Source organism: Mesoplodon bidens, assembly GCF_964165515.1.
Source record: "Mesoplodon bidens genome assembly, chromosome: X".
NCBI lineage: Eukaryota > Metazoa > Chordata > Mammalia > Artiodactyla > Ziphiidae > Mesoplodon > Mesoplodon bidens.
The window spans coordinates 83,714,597-83,723,493 of record NC_138163.1 but is presented as its reverse complement, the minus strand read 5'-3'; the positions used below and the strand labels follow the sequence as shown (position 1 = coordinate 83,723,493).

The window sequence follows — 8,897 nt, the reverse complement described above, 5'->3', positions numbered from 1 at the left end:
CTATTTATGTTCTGGATACCAGATGTTAGTTATATTTGTACAGTTGCAAATATCTTCTAGCTGGTGTTTTCTTTAAATGTAAATATGAAATTATAAAAGTACTTAAAATAAACCATGGGGGAATGTTTTTTTATAAGCCTGAAGTGGAGAAGACCTCTATAAGTTGACAAAATGTACAGGAGCAAAAAAGGGAAAGTTTCAACTTCACAAAAACAAAATGTTCTGGCAGGCAAAAAGAAGTCTATAAATCAACAATTCTAAGGAAATTTAAAAATAAATGAAAACCTGGGAGAAATATTTTCTGCGAATTTCACAAATGGCTCATTTCCCAAATACATGAAGAGCTCCTATAAATCAATAAATGACCCACAAACCAATGTTAAAATGAGCAAAGGATACAAATAGACATTTTATTGGAAAGGAAATACAAATGCCACTGAAACACACAAGAAGATGTTCATTCATAAAAATAAAATGAGACACCATTTCACCTGTGAGACTGACCAATATGAAAAAGCTTGTAAACACTGTGTGGTGGAGGGTGTGGAGCTTCAGGAACCTTCAAACATTTCTGGGGTGTGGGTAAGTAAACTGGTAGAGTCTCTTAGTTGGCAAGTTGACAGTATCTATCAAAATTACTAATGCATATAGTTTTTGACCCAGAAAGTCTACTTCTAGGAATTCACTTACAAATATGCTTGCACATGATTTGAAATGAAATATGTGCAATTCTATCCATTGCAGCATTGTTTTTAATAGTAAAAGAACAGAAAGAACCTAAATCTTTATCAAAAGAGAAATGAATAATTATTATGGTAGAATACTTACTATAGAGCAACTAAGATGCAGAATCTAAATCTACATGTATCACAATGGATACATCTGATCATATTGAATGAAAAAAAAGATGTCAGAAGATATTCACAGCATAATAACATTTATATATGCTTTTCAAACACATAGAGGGCATGTAGTTTAAGGATTGCTCCATCTTCCAGAGAATTGTTCATCTGATCACTAAGAAATGACTCTCCTTGATTCTAATAATACTTTTGGTGTTAAAGTCAATCTTGTCAGTGATCCTGCTACCCCATTTTCTTTTGAAAAGAATTTTTTCTGGTATATTTTTATTCATCTCTTCTTTAAAATCTTTTAAGGTAACATCTTTATAATTATACACAAATATGTATATAATTTTAGATATGCTCATAAAGAATCCTATGTGCATATTTTGTAAAATTATAGTCTTTTCTTCTTTCTAGTTTTACTTATCTCCCTTCTCTGTCCATATCACTGCTCCCCATAACCTATATCAATAACCTAGTATTCATTATTTCATTTTTTTCATACTTGTATAATCATATACAGATATATGTATACTTATGTATATATATATATATATATATATATATATATATATATACACACGTGCAATACATGTGTGGGTTTTTATTTGTCCTTTTTTATTAAAATGAGATCTATATATATATCATCACTTTTTTTTTAAATAGATCTTTATTGGAGTATAATTACTTCACAATACTGTGTTAGTTTCTGTTGCACAACAAAGCAAATCAGTTATATGCATACACGCATGTCCCCATATCCCCTCCCTCTTTTTTTTTTTAAACCAGAACATTTATTGCATGACTAATAATTGAAATCCTTAAGATGAACTGGATACTGCAACAGCTGCCCTCTTGGGTTTAGGTGTTGTTCCTTCACGGAATCCATGCCTGAATCTGCAGTATACAATTTTTAGGTGCCTCATTCGACCAGTCCCGGTGGTATTTCATCTTTTAGCTTTAGCACTCCAGTTATACTTCCTCTTCCGCTTGGCAAGGTAGCCACATTTACCACAGGTCGACTTCTGAAGGTGGTAGGCCTTACTTAGAGCCACAGCGGCGGCACAACGTGTGCGTCTTATTCCGACGCTTTCCAAACGAGGACGTTCCCTTCGTCATCTCGCTTCTGCCACCGAGACCCTCCCCTCCCTCTTGAGCCTCCCTCCCAACCTCCCTATCCCACCCCTCTAGGTCATCACAAAGCACTGAGCTGATCTCCCTGTGCTATGCTGCTGCTTCCCACCAGCCAACTATTTTACATTCAGTCGTGTATACATGTCCATGCCACTCTCACTTCGCCCTAGCTTCACCCTCCTACCCCATGTCCTCAAGTCCATTCTCTATGTCTACCTCTTTATTCCTGCCCTGCAACTAGGTTCATCAGTTTTTTGGGGGGGTTGGGGGGGTTTTTTTGGTTTCCATATATATGCGTTAGCATACGGTGTTTGTTTTTCTCTTTATGACTTACTTCACTCTGTAGGACAGACTCTAGGTCCATCCACCTCCCTACAAATAACTCAATTTCGATTCTTTTTATGGCTGAGTAATATTCCATTGTATATATGTGCCACATCTTCTTTATCCATTCATCTGTCAATGGACATTTAAGTTGGCTCCACGTCCTGGCTATTGTAAATAGTGCTTGCAATGAACATTGTGGTACATGACTCTTTTTGAATTATGGTTTTCTCAGGGTATGTGCCCAGTAGTGGGATTGCTGGGTCATATGTTAGTTCTATTTTTAGTTTTTTAAGGAACCTCCATACTGTTTTCCATAGTGGTTGTATCAATTTACATTGCCACCAACAGTGCAGGAGGGTTCCCTTCTCATCACACCCTTTCCAGCATTTATTGTTTCTAGATTTTTTGATAATGGCCATTCTGACTGGTGTGAGGTGATACCTCATTGTAGTTCTGATTTGCATTTCTCTAATAATTAGTGATGTTGAGCATCTTTTCATGAGCCTCTTGGCCATCTGTATGTCTTCCTTGGTGAAATGTCTATTTAGGTCTTCTGCTCATTTTTTAACTGGATTGTTTGTTTTTTTGATATTGAGCTCTATGAGCTATTTGTATATTTTGGAGATTAATCCTTTGTCTGTTGTTTCATTTGCAAATATTTTCTCCAGTTCTGAGGGTTGTCTTTTGGTCTTGTTTATGGTTTCCTTTGCTGTGCAAAAGCTTTTAAGTTTAATTAAGTCCCATTTATTTATTTTTGTTTTTATTTCTGTTACTCTAGGAGGTGTGTCAAAAAAGATCTTTCTGTGGTTTATGTCAAAGAGTGTTTTTCCTATGTTTTCCTCCAAGAGTTTTATAGTGTCTGCTCTTACATTTAAGTCTTTCATCCATTTGGAGTTTATTTTTGTATATGGTGTTAGGTAGTGTTCTAATTTCCTTCTATCACTTCTTGTTGTTCTCACTCAATAACACTCCCTGAAATCGATTGGTATGACTCTAATTACTAACCTTCAATGGCTACCTAGTGTTTCATGATGTGGATATACCATAATCTATTCGGCCATCAACCTACTGATAAATAATTATGATTTTCAAGTTTTTTAAATGCTATGATCAATGCTGCAACACACGTCTCTGTACGTATAGGTCCTTAGGTGCCAGGGCTTTCATTTCCATGGAATGGTGTCCCAGAGTAGAATTACTAGGTCAAATGATATATGTTTTTTTAATTTCAGTGGATGGTACCAGATTGTTTTCCCCAAAGACTGGAACTCTTCCTGTTTCCACCAGCAACGTGTTGCCTACAGCATGGCTAACTTGACTGATCCTGGAGCAGAGATTCCTGACCCATGCTGGGCCAAATTGGACTTTACTCCTGTGGATGTGATACTCAAAAGAGACACGCAGAGACTGGGGAGATTGGAGTGGAGTCATGTTCACATCAATCAACTCTGAAAACCAGCCCAGTCTTACTTTTTGCCCAAGTTAGCCAGAGTTGAGTTCTGTTGCTTACAACCAAAAGAAACTTATAAATCCCCAAACCTGGTCACAAACTCAGCCTCGAGCCCAGATACAGATTCAGTTCTGATCCTGGCCACAGACTCAGTCCTCACCCTAGTCAGAGACTGAAGTCCATTCCTGGCCCCAGACTTCCCTGACCCCTGCTCGGCATCTCTCTGAGGGGTGCTCCTGGTTGCAAGGGGGGCAGGTGAGCTAGTGGGTACATTTCATCCAGAGCCTGGAACCCAAAAGTAAAGGCCTCTTTGTGGCAACTAATGCTGATGACTTTGGAGACAGAGGGGAATTTCTTGTGAGGAATAACTGGTAAAATCTAAGTCAGGGATGTTTTGGGGGCCTCTGGGTTGTGGGGAATAAGGGATCAAAAGGGAACCCAGTGGGAGATGGGATCAGGGGTTTGGTTTGTGGAGGTAGAGAATGAGGGCAGTGAACTCTGGACCTAGCTGAAGGAAGTGGGGACAGAGCAGGGATGTGGGGAGGGCCAGCCATCTGGAGCTGGATGTGGCTGGACTGAGTTGCCTGCTAGAGCCTGGGTGGGTCCCAAGGTCCCGTGCCCCGGGATGAGCAAAGAGGAGTTGCCATCGAGAGATGTCGAAACAGCCTGCAGCCCAGCGGCCTCCTCCTTTGTCTCTCCCAACCACCTGGCACCGCCTGGACCAGCGGCTGGGACCCCAGGCTGCCTGGCCCTCTCCCCGCTGCCCTGACTTTCCACAGGCTCCAAAGCCACCTGCCTCCTCCTCTTTCCCTCCAATTGCCCCCGCCCTTCATCTTTTCCCCTGGCTCAGCTTCCCTTTGCGTGCCTCTTGCTGAGTTTCAGGGATTAGGGCTGTCTACCATGGGACACAGCTCCCTTCTCTTCTCCCCAGAGCCAGGAAGCTCTTGCCAGGATCTGGTCCCAGCCTTAACCCCAAGGATCTCTCTCTGGCAGGAATCAGGCAGAGCTTGCTGGGAGTGGGGCTGGAGGGGCAAGCCCAGAGTGTGGGGAGGGGACTAACATTTGTCAAATACCTATCATAAGCCAGGTACTTTACTTCTACTCTCTCACTGTATCTTCAGAGCAAGCTGGTGAGGTAGCAATTCTTATGTTTAGATGGGGAAGCTGAGGCTCGGCGATTGTAAGGGCTTTGTCCAAGGCTAGAGGTGGCCGAGCCGGAATTTAGAACTGGGACTGTCGACTCCAAAGCCATCTACTTCTAGGCCTAAGGTGAGAGGAATGAGGGGGCCTCAGTTCCTAACTAAAAGGGAGGCCCAGGTAAGGAGTTTTCTGGTGGAGGCCTAGAGCCGCTTACTGGATCCATGGCTGGGCTCCTGGCCCTGAGCTGCAGGGAGTGAGTGGAGACGGCTCACTGGGCTGGGACGCTGGCTAAGCTATAGAGGCAGAGAACAGGTTCCCCTCACCCCTCACCTACAGCCTCAACTCAGGCAGCACTAGGCCACTGTCTTTCCACAGGGTTTCCCCTCAACCCTGAGTGCCTCTGTGCTTCTATCCACAAGGAGAGAAGGGAGCAGCTGGTGATGATGGGAGTTGGCCAGGGTGGGGGAGGGCTGGAGAGAGGGCTGGGCAGAGTCAACAGGCCAGAACACAGTCAGTTCAGGCAAGAACTCGGAACTTCCCCTCCTCTGACCTCACTGTTCCCACTTCAGCAATGGAGAGATTGTATTAGATGATGGCTGAAACCTATGGCAACTCTGCCAGTGTGTGTGTGGTGGGGAAGTGCTGGGGCCATGTCAGCGGGGAGAGCTTTGCCCACAGAACATGACTGGGGGAGTGGCAAGGGCAGGAGACAGGGTGAGCCTGGAAGACGTACCAATGGCTGGCATGGGAAGAGCTTCTTTGGGCCGTGCCTGTGATCCTAGCCCTGCCCCTGGCTGCTCCCTTCACAGTAGAAGGGTGGAGGATAAGCAAATGGGGGCCAAGGTTATGGAAAATGTGCCTCTTTGAAAAGGACACTAGGGGAAGTGCAGAAACAGGCTGTAAACATTGCTGGTTGCCCTGAGAGGGAGAGAAAACGGCACCTCCAAAAAACAAGTAAAAAAGGCCACCTTCAAGTTTCCACAGAGACACGAGGCACTCGCTGGCCTCTTAAACTGGGCTCTAGTTCCAGGCCTGATAAGCTTGCTTGCCATGCGACCCTGAACAAGTCTTCTTCCTCTCTGAGCCTCAGTGTTCCCATCTGCACGATGAGGGTTTGGGCCTAAATGCTCTCCAAGGGCTCTGACAGCTCTCATATTCCGGAATCTTCCGCAGGTCGGCTCTGAGTAAAGCCCTGTGAACTCAGCCCTGCCTCAGGCACTGACAGGTGAGTTGATCAGCTGTGGGAGTCAGAGTAACATTGAGACTTGGGGGTCATCCTAGGATTCAATGTGAACTCCTCACCATGACCTAGAGGCTTGGCTTCCTTGGTGTCTTGTCTATCTTTCCAGCCTCCCCTCTTCCCGCCTCTGTTGTGTCTCCCCACCCCACTTTCCACTAACCCCCTTTCCTGGCCTAGAACATACCAGGCTCCCTGTTGCTTCAGCACCTGCACACTTGTTATTCAGCACACTCGGAATGCACTTTCCTACCTCTTTGCTGACTAACTCTTCCTCCTGACTTGAGCTGAAATGCCACCTCTTCCAGGAAGCCTTTGCTCCTGGCCCGTTCCTACTCTGAACCACCCTTGTAGCATCACATTACCCATCACAATAGTAATTATTTGTGCCACCTTTTTTTTTTTTTATAGCTGTCTTTCCTCTCAAATTCCTATGAGCTCTGTGAGGGCAGAGGCTTTGTTTATCTTGTTCACAGCTCTACTTCTGGTGTCTAGTAGCCCAGAAACTTTCAACCCACAAATATTTCTTGAAGAATAGTTCCCAGCAGCTACCTTGTGTTGTAGACCTACTGGGGGCCAGGCACAGATATACAGGGTCTTACGTGGCCTTGGTATCACGCGCCCCCTTCTCATTTCTTAGGTGAAGTGATGGAGGGGCAGAGAAGTGACAAACTTTGTCATGCCCGACTTTGTCCTGGACTAGGTGCTGGGCCATGCAGAGTTGGGCCTGGCAAGCAGATCTGCCTGCTTCACGCCTCCTTTTTTGCCTGCCACCACTCTTCGGAGAGGAGCAGCAGCTGTGGCCTCTCCTCGTGTTCCCATAGCAACCAGTGCTTACCTCCCGCTCACACTGGTTCCTAATTGCCTGATTACGCATCTTCTCCCCCGCCAGCTCTGGAGCTTCTTGAGAGCAGGGTCCATGGCGGGCTCTGCCCTCCATTGCGTGCTCTGGGCTCAGTGAGTATTAGTTAAATGAACAAAAATGAATGCATGACTATCCATGCCCATGGGTTTTTAAAAGCTTTCATCACAAACAAGGTACCCGGCAGCCTGTAGTGGCTGGAGGGAGGGGCACTGGAGGACTCCTCAGCTCACCTCTGCTGAACAGTGTGCATGGCTGGCCCCCCTTCTCCTCTCTTCCCCTGCTGCTTGGGGAAGCTCTTTAGAAAACAGGCCAGGCAGCCTGCATGGTTGCGAGTGGGAGGGGGGATGCTGGAGCCAGTGCAACACCCTCTCCTAACAATCCCTCATGCACACACACACACACAGACACACACACACGCACACACACGCACACACATGCTCCCCTGCCACCTCCTTCTGAGGGAAGCCATCACAATGGCCAGCTTTTGCTGTGAGAATTACCAACAACAATTGAGTTTCATATTCACTTCTAATGCTCAGTTCACGATCTCGCCAGTCAGCCTCTTCCTCTCTCCCTTCCTACTGCAGCCATCTAACTCCGCTCGCCATCATGTTCTACCTGAGCTGCTCCAACAACAACCTCCCCGCCTCTGCCCTGTTTCCCTTCCTCCTCCCTCCCCATCCTCCATGGCACAGGCAGAATGAGTGTCCCGAATAGAAACCAGCCCGTGTTATTACCAGCCAGCCTCACAAGGGAGTCATCACTTTTGTGGCGGGACAAGAGTCTGTCAAAGCCACTGAGGCCACCAGATGGGGGGAAGGCAGAGCTACCAGTCCATCAGTTTAGTCCTTAAATGTTTGACTCCAGACCAGGCACTGAGCTAGAGTCCTGAGCTCACAAGAATGGAACCAAAATGAGTTCCTACACTAGTGGAAGGGACGGAAAAAATACCCTGGTATGAGCTGCACTTTGCACAGGATGCTATGGGAACATACAGAAAAGTATGCTTGTGCAGGAACAGGGAAGGCTTCACAGAGGAAGAGACATTTGATCTGGGCTTCCTATCTGAAATTTTGGTTGTGAACAACAGAAATCATCTCTGACTGACTGAAGAGAAAAGGGAATTTGTGGGGTTGGGGGGTAATCTATAGGGAGCTTACAACATCAAGGGAAAGGCTGGAGAACCAGATTTGGAAATAGGTGTAAGCAAAGGCAGCACTGGGGGAGGGGTTGGGAAGGTGTGGGAAGCAGAAATGGTTTGATCAGGATGCTGCTGCCGAAATGGATGAGGGCTGTTTCCTCTATTCTCATACTGCTGGCTCCAGATTCAAAGTCCAAAGAGAGTGTCCAGTGACCAAGCTTAGTCCTATGCCTGCCCGTGGCTAGCCTGGGCTGGGGACAGTAAGACTATGTGCCTTTGGCTTCCATGGCAGGAGGCAGACGCATGGATTTGCTGTTTCACCAACCTTACCCCATATGAGGCAGGGAAAATTCACTTAAAGCAAACAGGGGTCTCAGGAAGGGAGAGGAATGGATGCTGTGGAGCCACAAACCAACGAATGGCCACTTCCTCCCTGATGACAGGAAAAGAAGAGGAGGAGGCTCCAGGCCGAGAGAACCAAATGGGCAAAGAGCCAAACCCTGCTGGGCTTGAGGCAGGTGGGCAGCATCATATGACTGGAGTGTCGGGGGAAAGGCGAAGCCCCCCAGTCGGTGAGACAGAAGTGGGGAGAAAAGAGACCACAGCCTGCCCCATGGAGCGGGCCATAGGCGGCCAGCCTCCGGAGGAGAGGGGAGGAACTGACCAGATGGCATTTTAGGACTTTCACTCTGGAGGTGTCAAGAATGGATCAGAGGGACTTCTCTGGTGGTCCAGTGGTTGAGAATCCGCCTTGCAAT

General features: G+C 46.2%; 1 pseudogene across 1 annotated transcript; it reads right to left on the bottom strand.

The window, feature by feature from the left end:
- Positions 1 to 1,616: 1,616 nt before the first annotated feature.
- LOC308608390 (large ribosomal subunit protein eL37-like) lies at positions 1,617 to 2,005 on the bottom strand (annotated as a pseudogene). Its single transcript has one exon. The product of its transcript is annotated as a large ribosomal subunit protein eL37-like (transcript).
- Positions 2,006 to 8,897: the final 6,892 nt, after the last annotated feature.